This window comes from Mus caroli, unplaced genomic scaffold (assembly GCF_978045245.1).
Source record: "Mus caroli unplaced genomic scaffold, Mus_caroli_1 scaffold_4, whole genome shotgun sequence".
NCBI classification, from domain to species: domain Eukaryota; kingdom Metazoa; phylum Chordata; class Mammalia; order Rodentia; family Muridae; genus Mus; species Mus caroli.
The window spans coordinates 97,143,775-97,156,928 of NW_028227259.1; the positions used below are offsets into that span (position 1 = coordinate 97,143,775).

The window sequence follows — 13,154 nt, forward strand, 5'->3', positions numbered from 1 at the left end:
AAAAGCTTGGGACATTTCCTATGTGACTGCTAACCATGCTTCTCCTGTGGGGGCTGAGGGGGAGCTCTGGCTAACTTAGGAGCCAGAGTTCCAGGAGCATGAGAAAACTCCTTCCTTCCCAGGTAGGTGAATTTTCACCACTGTGTCCTGGGGTTCAGAACTCAGCTCAACTGGAGACCAAACTATCTGTGTATAGCCCAATGCCCAACATTTGTCCATCTCTACCTTGGGCCAGACAAGAAAGCACTGCTCTGACCCTGTAAAAAGAGTTAGATCTATTAAGATCAGTGAAAAGCAAATGTTGTGAATTCAGAGGAAAAGTCTGCAGCTAAAACCTGGACAGCTTAAATGTACAGTTGGCTCCAAGACATTCTAGATAAGAGGCCATTTTTTTCTTATTCAAAACCAATTTATTAGAACCTATGAGAAATTATAATCATAACGGTGGTGGTGGAAGATAATACCATGCTGCTAGACCTCCCCAAGAAAGAGATACAGCTTTATAGTGGTAACAGTCTAATACAAAAATATTCCAAGTTTAGTCAGATTTATACTTCATAAAAATATATCCATATACTGTAGAACAGTATGTAAGGGAAGAGCCAAAAGGTAGATGCTATCCACAGGGAGAATGAAACAGAGCCCTCCTATTCAAGTCCATTATGATCTTTATAATGTCCTCTCTCTTTATCCCCTTCCCTACTTTTAGGGTCCCTCATACTTGGAAAGTGCTGGAATGCAGGCCTACAATTTTCAGATATAATTGCTGTTCAAGGGTGTGTCTGTACTGTAGACATTAGGCTGAAAATAAGCTCATGGTTTTCCATCTCAACACAACTACCTCAAATCAGAAGAATTTGACTGACATTCAAAGAAAATGAAATAGTTATCTTTCCAAAGTACATCCAAAAATGCTTGAATACATATGTTCTATAACTCTAATGAGTCTCTTGAGACCTGCCCTCCATTTATCAGAGCCCAGCAATGACCTCTCCTTCTTAATTGTTCAGAAGATACCATGCCCTCCAAATTATAAATGAGGAATTCATAATTAGGTAAACATGTCGTACTCACAAAATAGACCTGCTTTGGCTGCCTTACACCCTTGAGTGTGTTCATAAGCTCAGAACAAAGTTGTACAAATCTGTCTGGAATAATACCATGACGGTCATCATAGACTTCAACAGGGGCAGGGTACTTCTCCAGGGTCAGCTGTGTGAGGTTGGCAGTATGCTGCAGCAGCTTCTTCAGGCTGCCCATGGAAAATTTGTTCGGCACAAAATCAACTTCAGTGAGCTGGGAACACTGGCTCAGCACAGGCAGAAGGTCATGGATTTGGAAGTCCATGAGGTTAAAGCACTTCAATTTTAATGTCTGCAGAGTAGCTGTCAGTCTTTCTAGTAGGCTTCCTAGAAATCGATGACTTAAAGGCTTGAAGGTGTTGTAACTAATGTCCAGATATTTGAGCTGATGGATGCTTGGACACTGGGCCAGATACCTCATGTCTGATTCTGAAAGCCTGAGCATTAGGTCCAGGCATTCATTCAGGAAGTAGACATTATGCAAATGGAGATGCTGGAACTTATGCAGTTTGGAGAAGTCAGAAAAGATCTCTGTAACAATACGGGCTTCCTCTAGTTCCCTAAGGTCAGCAGGTCTCCTGATGTTCATGAAAATGAGTTTCTGGAGGTTTTTCATCTGGCCCAGGCCAGGGGCTAGCAATGAAAGTTTATATATATTCCAGTGTGTGGACTTTATTGCCAATTCCTGGATTGAGGCTACATACGAAACCTTCAAGAACCGCAGTGGGTTACAGGGAATGCCCCTAAACTCCAGTTTCTCACAGATCACCTGTATCCCAACTTTTCTCTGTTCGGCCCACCAATGCAAATAGTTTAGGTATTCAAAATGACGGCAGTACTTGAGGGAAAGATTCATTTTTATAGTCATGGTCTGTTTCTCCCCTAGGATGTGATGATTTCCCACTGGTTGGTTCTTGCCAAAGACATCTTGAGAGCAGACTTCATGAAGTAATCCAGCCCAACCATCCCAGAAGTCCTGGTGGGCATTTCCCAAATCAAGCACTTGTAGGTTCCACCTGCTAGGTCGATCCTTTTGTGACATCAGCAACTCAAGGCCATCTAGTACAGCTTTCAGGGTCTCCAGGTTATCAATCCCACTCAGAGCTCCCACAGAAAGGAGTGGGAAGGGCCATGCTGCCACCACCAGGCTCAGGATCTTAGGTTGTTTGCTGGTGAATGCATCCTTGAAGAGTGGTGGGAAGAGTTGCACAGGCAGGTTCGGCAGAGCAGAGATGGTTAAGGCTTCATCTTTCAACAGACTTCTTCTTTCCAGCTGCTGGAGGGTTGGTGGGTCTTTGAAGCTCATCATAGCTTTCAGATAGGCAGAAGAGTCTGCAGTCCAATTCCCAACAATGTTCCAGTAGTAGCTGTGAGTGGAAGTCCAAGGATCTAGCAGTTGCTCAGTCCCACACAGCAAGCAGGCAAAAGAGGGAGAGAGTCAAGAGGCCATTTTGGCAAGAACTAGATTTGCCTTTTTGATTCTTTTATACCTTTTGTAAAAAAAAATAAATCATGCTCACGATTAGAGTTATATTTAAGACTTAAACGATTATATTTATAAAGAAGTATGTGTATACAAAACATATAGGGGTCCAATAACAACTAAGCAGAAAACTGGCCATGAAGCTGAAGACATGTGTAGAAGAATATATAGGGGTGTGGGAGGAGAAGAAAAATGTTGTGATTGAAAATATTTCAATATTGAAGAAAATTGTTTACCCCATACATCTATTACAAGTCCACACATACAGATGTATATATCGAACTCTTATTCTACATTTAGCAAGACAACTTCTGTGGCTTTTCTTTTGATCCTAGATCCTGGTGTTTCTCCTGCTCTTCACACTTCCAAGAGCTGTGATGCAGTCCACAGGACAGACTCTCTTCTCACCTGCTTGTCTAGCCTAGAAGCTTCTTCCCTGTGACTATTCTGGCAGGGGTGAAAGGGGAAAGACAGTCTTGACCAGTGGGTCTAAATCTTCTTAGTGCTGCAACCCTTCTTCAATGCGATTCCCATTATTTTGGGGGCAACCAACAAAAAGTTATTTCATGGTTAGTTTTTAATTGCAATTTTCTATTGTTATGAATTTTAGTATAAATGTCTGATATGCAAGATATTTAATATGAAACATCAAATGAGTCCTGTTACACAGGTTGAGAGCCACTGGTTTAGTAGATGGGCTGAAAAAAATGGTGCAATTAATATAACTCATTTTAACCTCATTAAAATGCCAGTATCTGATAATAAAAGTGCTCCATGAAAAGAGATTTGTATCTGCACTGGAGTTTTGATCACATACTCCCATATGGTCCTCAGGCAAGAATGTTCTCCCAGCAGATATGGAACCAGTGCTTCCTTTTGGCATTTCTACCCAGATAACCAGGGATATTACTAGAACTCTTATTCTGGGTCCTTGCACAGCAAATCCTCAGGAAACTCATATCTACTGATCTGATGAATTTCTTGTTTAATTGACATATTATGGAAGAGTAACCACACTTGGAATTTTAGGTCTCTTAAGCATCAGGCTCTGACCCTTACTTGCTGCAATAACAAATGCTGTCACAAGACCACTCACAAGAAGTAATTTAAAACAGGAAGAGGTTTCTTTAACCAACTATTCTTGGGATACTCTCCATCATGGTATTTTGGGAAAGGACTTGTGGAAAGAGGAGAGTCCTGGTCACTGTGTATCCTAACAGGAAGCAGAGAGAATGTGATGCTCAGATTGATTTCTCTCTTTAATTCAGTCCTGGCCTCTAGCCCATTAGATGGTACCACTCCCAGTTAAGTTGGTTCATCTTCCTGCTCAGACACAGGTCTTAGGAAACAGAGGGTTTCCATAGAGATTCTAAATCCCATCAACATGCTTAGCCATCACACTGAACCTAAACACCAAAAATAGATGGGTGGATATTTTGATTGGCATTGGGATGAAGTGTAAGGTTTTGGCAAAAGAGATTATCTGTCAACTAGACAGGCTCTAATCACCTAAGAAGATGGTATCTTGGAATCCAGAAGAGTTAGTTAATGGATTGAATTAAAGTTTGAAGGTCTGGTAGTTTGAATCTTTGTTACTAGAAAGTCCAACTTGTTCTCACCTGTGTAGATTCCATTTGCTGACTGGCTAGGGCTCTAAGAAATCAAATCCTTGGTAGTATTTAATGCTTTTGGCCACAGCCTTGTATCTTTCCTCCAACTTCAGTATAAACATCTAGTGTTCTACTTTAAATGTTAAGAACCATTTAGGAGGCTGGGCTTGGTGAGGCATACCTTCGATACCACCATCATAAGGCAGAGAGGCAAAAAGCGCTCTGAGTGTTGTAGGCTAACCTGGTCTGCAGAGTTCAAGCACAGCCAGTGCTACACAGACAAACTGTCAAAAACCAAAAACAATGAAACAACAACAGAAGAAGCATTTACATAATGGTTGACTTTGTCACATTGGTGTCCTTTAGACCCATCAAGGAAATATACCTGATGGTGTTGTGAAAAGAAGTTTTGGGCAGATGCTCCAATCTGAATGTGGAGGTGCTGTTTCACAGGCTGAGGTCAACACCCCATTTGCTGGGGTCATAACAGGACAAGAAAGAGAGTGCAAATTAACTATGACCCTTGCCTTCTCTCTGCTCATTGCCTGTGCACGTATCCTGATCATTCTTACTCTTGCAACTGTGTCTTCTGTGATGTGATGAACAGTATTCCCTTGAACTTTGAGACAAGGAAGTTCTTTTTCCAGATATACTGCTTCTTGGTGGGTATTTCATCACAGCAAGTATCACTGGTCTTACTAGAGATCAGGCAGAGGAACTGGGTTTCTTAACAGTTGTTAAAAGAAAGCTACTTTCTCTTGGACATACAATAGGATATGAGTTTGACCACTGACCCTGAGAGAAACCTGTCTCTGTACTCTGTACCAAAGATTAGAACATGACATTGCATTATCCCTTTATCTTAGGAGTTATTCCAAGTTGACTTGTCAATCACTTGGCCAAGTAGACCATCCCACAGGAGAGCTGGTTCACCTGAGGATACTCCAAGGACATGGGAGGAGTGATCATCCCCTTAATAAGCTGCTGTTCTTACACTTTCCTCTTACCTGTTGCTCAGTCATCTTCACTGCCGAACCAGCCTGTTGCCTGGGTTCTAACTCAAAGCTGTAAGTGCAGTCTTTACCCTTTCTCTCTCTATTACCTGTGTAAATTCTAAACATGCCAGCTGAGATATTCTAGGCTTTTTGCCCTTGTCTTCTGTATACCCTATCTGCATTTTCTATTATGTTTGCAGACCTCCATTGCTGCTCCTAACTCTAAAGACATGACTCTCTCTCATTATCTCCTTCCTCATCTGGTATTTTCTGGGATTTACAGCAGGCCTGTCTTCCTCTCAGACTCTAATAAGATGATAAAGGAGTTTCTTTCTGAATGTCTTCATGAATTCTTTTTAATGTACATCATCTCAGTGAGAAGGGCTGTGAAGTAATTCCTGGGAAGATTCAGTGACTGCAGAGGCTGACTGATTGTCTGGCATGCAGTGACATGAGGAGGATGGAATGCATCAGGCAGGAGAATGAACAGAGTTCACTTGAGGAAGCTTTAGGGTATTTAATAGCCATGCCTTGTCTCTCCCCACATGTCCCACTGAATATCCTGTCACTAACAAATAAAACAGGACCTAATATCCTAACAGATTTTGTATATCTTATAGTGTATTAAATTAAAAACATTACTCCCAACAATCAAAAGGCTTTAGAATGTTCTCAGTTGGCATGTGAGGCTGATATGAGAGATTTTTCAGCTTTTCTAAACCTACCCATTAACTTTTCCAACAATGTAAATATTTTTAAAGTTTTACCAATGTACCTAAGAACTGCTTTAAGTTTTTTTTTAAACTTCTTACCAAAAAATATCATGAAACTGCTTTTATGTTGAAATATGAAATTTGGAGTATTCTAAATCTTTTTTCAAAACATTGCTTAACCTCCTTGGCTCCAGAATAAAGGTTTTTTTTTTTTAAATTTATTTTGAAATGAAAACTGGTTGCTTTGTATGATGTTGTTGTTGTTGTTGTTTGTATCAACAAAAGGAACTCCACTTCTCCCCTTCATTGATGTGTCAATGTTAACACTTTGTTCATGAAGAAAAGTACCTGAGCACTGCACTCTTGGATATCCTAGGGTCAATTCCAGTAATAATCATTGAGCTATATAAAAACTACATCTTGCTTGCAAACAGACTTTCTCTAGGATCAGAGTCATAAAACAGAAAACTTAAGAAATTAAAGAATCAAAATAAAAACACCTTTGTTAGGTTGAAGAATATTTTGAACATTGTCTTTCAATTTTCTGTTAATATTTATATTTAAAATGTTTAATTATTCATTTCTATTTGTGTATGAGTGGAGTCCCAGGGAAAGCCAGAAGAAGGTAATGGGTCTCCATAAATCTAGAGTTACAGAAGTGTGTGAACTACCTTAAAGTGGTCCTGGGAACCCAAGCATGGTACCCTGAAAGAGCAGACAGTGCTCTTCGTTGTGGACTCGTCTACTTACTCCACATTTTTATTAATTGCTAATATTTTAAATTTAAATATATTTATAACATTTCCTTTATATAATTCCAACCCTTTACATGTCCCTGATCCACATCAAATGCAATACTTCTATTTTTTTTTATAAATACACCCCCACAAACACACAGAGGTACAAACACAATTACACATAAACAGGTAAACATAAGAGTATGGGTATAGATGCGTAATATATAAATACAACCTGCTGAGTCTTACATATGTGTTTTGGTAAATTGAAACATGGTCTCCTATAATCCAGACTACCCCAGAAAGATTTATGTATCTTAGAAGTGTGTGAGCAGCAGAGACCTTCTGCCTCTACCTCCTAAATGGTGGGACACAAAGTCCAAACACTGTCCTCTCTTAACAAAGTGTGGTGTTGGAGAGTGCTCAAAGCATGCTAGGCAAGCCTTCCTGAAACTCAAAACATCTCTAGTATCTACCTTTAAACCTTCTCTAAGGAAGCTTCCAGCCCCTTGCTGGGCAGTATCATTGTCACTTACAATAATAGTGAATAATCTTTTCCAAGCATTGCTTCACAGCAGATTAATGGTTTAATCACCACCCTCAGAAAGGACTTAGAGCTGTAGATTTTTATTAATGTCAACCACCCTTAGAAAGAGTTGGAAATGGTGATTGTTAATAAAGGTAGCTTAAGATGTTTTTGCTAGTGGCATTGATGTATAAAATATTACTGAACACTATCACAATTCCCTGCCTCCTGGCCCCTCTGAGAAAACTCAGTGTCAGGGAGTTCTGACACTGAAATCCCTGAACCCTCTGCTGTCTATTTCTTGGTTCACAGCTAGCTCTTCCTTCATTTTTGGAGGCCTGGCACAACAAGGCTATATTCATAAGCCTCAAGCCCCAACTCAGAGGCCGAGAATATATCTTTAACAAAATTATAGAAGAAAATTTATTTCCCCTAAAGGAAAGGATGCCTATAAACATACACGAAGCTTACAGAACAAGTAGTAGATTAGCAAAAAAAAAAAAAAAATTCTCCTTCTGCCACATAATAATCAAACACTAGGTGTATAGAACAAAGAAAAGAATAGTAAAAGGTGATAGGGATGAAGGCCAAGTAACATAAAAATGTAGACCAGTTAGAATTACAGGAGAATTCTTAGAGGAGACTTTAAAAGCCATAATGGACTGGGGAGATGTCTTACAGTCTCTAGGAGATCACAGGTACCAGCCCAGACTATTATAGCCAGCAAAACTTTCAATCATCATGGACAGAGAAGACAGGATACGCCACGGCAAAACCCAATTTCAACAATATTTTCTACTAATTCAGCTCTACAGAGGATACTAAAAGAATAACTGAAACTGGAGGAGGATAATTACACCCAAGAAATAATTCTACATCAACAAACCAACACACACACACACACACACACACACACACACACACACACACAATCACCACCATCAAAATATCAGAAATTAATATTCACTGATGATTAATGTCTCTCAACATCAATAGACTCAATTTACTTTTTAAAAGGTGGAGATTAACCTAGTGGATAAATAAACTGGATTCATTATTCTGTGGAATATAAGAATTACAGGCCAACAACAATGATAGACATAACCTCAGAGTAAAGGCCTTGAAAAAGATTTTTGAGCAAACCAACCCAAGAAAGAAGCTGGACTAGTTTTGTAATATCTAATAAGACTTTTAACCAAAATTAATCAAAAGAGATGAGGCTGAATATTAAATATTCTTCAAGGAAAAATCTAACAAGATGATGTTTCAATTTTCAACAACATTTGTCCACATGCAAGAGGATCCACATTCATAAAACATACATTACTAAAGCTTAAATCACACATCAAAGCTCATGGAGACTTCAACACCCCACTCTTACCAATGGACAGGTCACATAGAAACTAAACAGAAGTAATGTAATAGATCTTATGAATCAAACAGACCTAACAGACCTGAAGAACATTTCGTCCAAATGCAAAAGAATATATCTTCTTCTCAGCATCTCATAATTCCTACTCCAAAACTGATCAAAAATTGGGTTATAGAGCAAGCTTCAACAGATAAGTGTGAAATAACATCTTGTGTCCAGACCACAATAGATTAAAGATGGACAATAATTGAAATAACAAAGCTTACAAACTCATGGAAAGCCTACAAACTCATGGAAACTGAACAACACCCCATTAAATTGTCACTGGGTCACAGAAGAAATAATGAGATTAAAGATGTTTTATGATTCAATGAATATGAAGGCAGGATATACTCAAACTTATGGGATCCAATGAAAGAAGTACTAAACAGTACTAAGAGGAAATTTTGTTGCACTAAGTGCCTTCAAAACAAGAATTGGAGAGTTTTCATGCTATTGATTTAAAGTACATCTGGAAGTTCTATTAAAAAAGAATCAAACACAACTAAGAAGAGTAGACAGCAGGAAATAATCAAATTCAGGGTTGAAATCAATCTATTAGAATCAAAGAGAATACAAAGAATCAATGAAACTAAGAACTTATTCATTGCAAAATTCAACAATATAGACAACCCATTAGACAAATTAAAAGGCAGAGAGATAGTACCCAAATTAACAAAATCAGAAATGCAAAGGGAGACATAACAACTGATACTTAGGAAATCTAAAGAACCATTATGTCTTACTTCAAAAACCTGTATTTCACAAAATTTAAAAATCTAAATGAAATGGATGATTTTCTAGACAGACAAAAACTTACAAAATTAAATCAAGATCAGGTAAATGACCTAGTCCTATAAAAATGTGATGGGTTGTATATGAACTATTAGGAGGTGTGACCCTGTTCGAGTAAGTATGGCCTTATTGGAGTAAGTGTATCATTTTGGGATTAAAGACCCTCATCCTACCATCCTGCAAGCTAGTCTTCCACTAGCAGCCTTCATATAAAGATGTGAAATTCTCAGCTCTGCCTGGATGCTGCCATGTTCCTGCCCTGATGACAATGGATTGAACTTCTGAATCTCTATACCAGCCTCAACCAAAACTTGGCCAGGGGCAGATGGTTTTTAGTGCATAATTTTACCAGACTTTCCAGGAACAGATAATATCAATACTTGTGTGCCTTTTCCCCAGGCTTGAGCAGGATAAACAGACCTTGAGTGCTTGCCACAATGGTTTTTACAGCCTAGGTGGACTTGTCTGCACCTGCAATTTCCTACAGGAACTTAGAGGAATAGACTGCCTCCTGTGCTTTCTTTGCAACATAATCCAGCTGAAACAAAGAATGGGATCTGTGGGCTTTCCCTATATAAACAAAATGCTGAATATTAAACTTGGAGACTTGATCAGAAACTTTGTCTTCACTTCATCCTTCTCTTGCATTCTATCCTTTATCATTTCCAGGCAACCTAGTTTGTCCATGGCTACTGGACAGCTACAAATACCCCTCAAGCTATTCCACAAAGTAGAAACAGAATGAACATTTCCAAACCTAATCTATGAAGCAATTTAGATGATACCTAAACAAAACAAAGCCTCAACAAAAAAAGAAAAATTCAAACACAATTCCCTTATGAAAACTGATGCAAAAATACTCAATATGATATAAGCAAACAGAACCCAAGAAGACATCAAAGTCACAATACACTATGATAAAGTAGGTTTCATATCAGGGAAGCAGGGTTGGTTTAAAATACAAAAATCCAGCTGGGTGTGGTGGCACACACCTTTAATCCTAGCAATTAGAAGGTAGAGGCAGGCGAATTTCTGAATTCAAGGCCAGCCTGATCTACAAAGTGAGTTCCAGGACAGCCAGGGCTACACAGAGAAACCCTGTCTTGACATCAATGTAATCTACCATATAAACAACAACAAAAAATCCATCAATGTAATATACCATATAAATACACCAAAGAAAAAAAATACATGCTACTGAGAAAGACTTTGACAAAACCTAACATATTATATTGAAAGACTTGGAGAGATCAGGGATACAAGGCATAGAAAAAAAATAGGATACAAATTGGAAAAGAGGAAGCCAAAGTATTGCTATTCACATATGATATGATAACATATGTTTATGAGCCCACATATTTTTTCAGAGAAATCTGATAGCCGATAAACATATTTAGTAAAGTGGCTGGATAGAAAACTAATTTAAAAAATCCATATCCTGCATTTATTTTTTTATTAGGTATTTTCCTCAATTACATTTCCAATGCTATCCAAAAAGTCCCCAATACACTCCCCCCCAGCCCCCCACCCACCCACCCCCACCCCTTGGCCCTGGCATTCCCCTGTACTGGGGCATATAAAGTTGGCAAGTCCAATGGGCCTCTCTTTCCAGTGTTGGCCGACTAGGCCATCTTTTGATACAAATGCAGCTAGAGTCAAGAGCTCTGTGGTACTGGTTAGTTCATAATAATGATACACCTATGGGGTTGCAGTTCCCTTTAGCTCCTTGGGTACTTTCTCTAGCTCCTCCATTGGGGCCTCTGTGATCCATCCAATAGGTGACTGTGAGCATCCACTTCTGTGTTTGCTAGGCCCCGGCATTGTCTCACAAGAGACAGCTATATCTGGTTCCTTTCAGCAAAATCTTGCTAGTGTATGCAATGGTGTCAGCGTTTGGAAGCTGATTATGGGATGGATCCCTGGATATGGCAGTCTTTAGATGGTCCATCCTTTCTTCACAGCTCCAAACTTTATCTCTGTAACTCTTTCCATGGGTGTTTTGTTCCCAATTCCAAGAAGGGGCACAGTGTCCACACTTTAGTCTTCGTTCTTCTTGAGTTTCATGCGTTTAACAAATTGTATCTTATATCTTGGGTATCCTAAGTTTTTGGGCTAATATCCATTTATCAGTGAGTACAAATTGTGTGAGTTCCTTTGTGAATATGTTACCTCACTCAGGATGATGCCCTCCAGATCCATCCATTTGCCTAGGAATTTCATAAATTCATTCCTTTTAATAGCTGAGTAGTACTCCATTGTGTAAATGTACCACATTTTCTGTATCCATTCCTCTGTTGAGGGGCATCTGGGTTCTTTCCAGCTTCTGGCTATTATAAATAAGGCTGCTATGAACATAGTGGAGCATGTGTCCTTCTTACCGGTTGGAACATCTTCTGGATATATGCCCAGGAGAGGTATAGCTGGATCCTCTAGTAGTATTATGTCCAATTTTCTGAGGAACCACCAAACTGATTTCCAGAGTGGTTGTACCAGCTTGCAATCCCACCAACAATGAAGGAGTGTTCCTCTTTCTCCACATCCTCGCCAGCATCTGCTGTCACCTGAATTTTTGATCTTAGCCATTCTGACTGGTGTGAGGTGGAATCTCAGGGTTGTTTTGAGTTGCATTTCCCTGATGATTAAGGATGTTGAACATTTTTTCAGGTGCTTCTCTGCCATTCGGTATTCCTCAGGTGAGAATTCTTTGTTCAGTTCTGAGCCCCATTTTTTAACGGGGTTATTTAATTTTTTGGAGTCCACCTTCTTGAGTTCCTTATATATATTGCATATTAGTCCCCTATCTGATTTAGGATAGGTAAAGATCCTTTCCCAATCTGTTGGTGGTCTTTTTGTCTTATTGACGGTGTCTTTTGCCTTGCAGAAGCTTTGCAACTTTATGAGGTCCCATTTATCGATTCTCGATCTTACAGCACAAGCCTTTGCTGTTCTATTCAGGAATTTTCTCCCCGTACCCATATCTTCGAGGCTTTTCCCTACTTTCTCCTCTATAAGTTTCAGTGTCTCTGGTTTTATGTGGAGTTCCTTAATCCACTTAGATTTGAACTTGGTACAGGGAGATAGGAATGGATCAATTCGCATTCTTCTACATGATAACCGCCAGTTGTGCCAGCACCATTTGTTGAAAATGCTGTCTTTCTTCCACTGGATGGTTTTTGCTCCCTTGTCAAAGATCAAGTGACCATAGGTATGTGGGTTGATCTCAGCGTCTTCAATTCTGTTCCATTGGTCTACTTGTCTGTCGTTATACCAGTACCATGCAGTTTTTATCACAATTGCTCTGTAGTACAGCTTTAGGTCAGGCATGGTGATTCCACCAGAGGTTCTTTTATCCGTGAGAAGAGTTTTTGCTATCCTAGGTTTTTTGTTGTTCCAGATGAATTTGCAGATTGCCCTTTCTAATTCGTTGAAGAATTGAGTTGGAATTTTGATGGGGATTGCATTGAATCTGTAGATTGCTTTTGGTAAGATAGCCATTTTTACAATGTTGATCCTGCCAATCCATGAGCATGGGAGGTTTTTCCATCTTCTGAGATCTTTTTTAATTTCTTTCTTCAGGGACTTGAAGTTCTTGTCATACAGATCTTTCACTTCCTTAGTTAGAGTCACGCCAAGGTATTTTATATTGTTTGTGACTATTGAGAAGGGTATTGTTTCCCTAATTTCCTTCTCGGCCTGTTTATCCTTTGTGTACAGAAAGGCCATTGACTTGCTTGAGTTAATTTTATATCCAGCTACTTCACCGAAGCTATTTATCAGGCTTAGGAGTTCTCTGGTGGAATTT

At 39.2% G+C, this 13,154-nt stretch overlaps 1 pseudogene; it reads right to left on the minus strand.

The window, feature by feature from the left end:
• Positions 1-930: 930 nt before the first annotated feature.
• On the minus strand, positions 931-2,388 carry LOC110288735 (PRAME family member 8 pseudogene; annotated as a pseudogene).
• Positions 2,389-13,154: the final 10,766 nt, after the last annotated feature.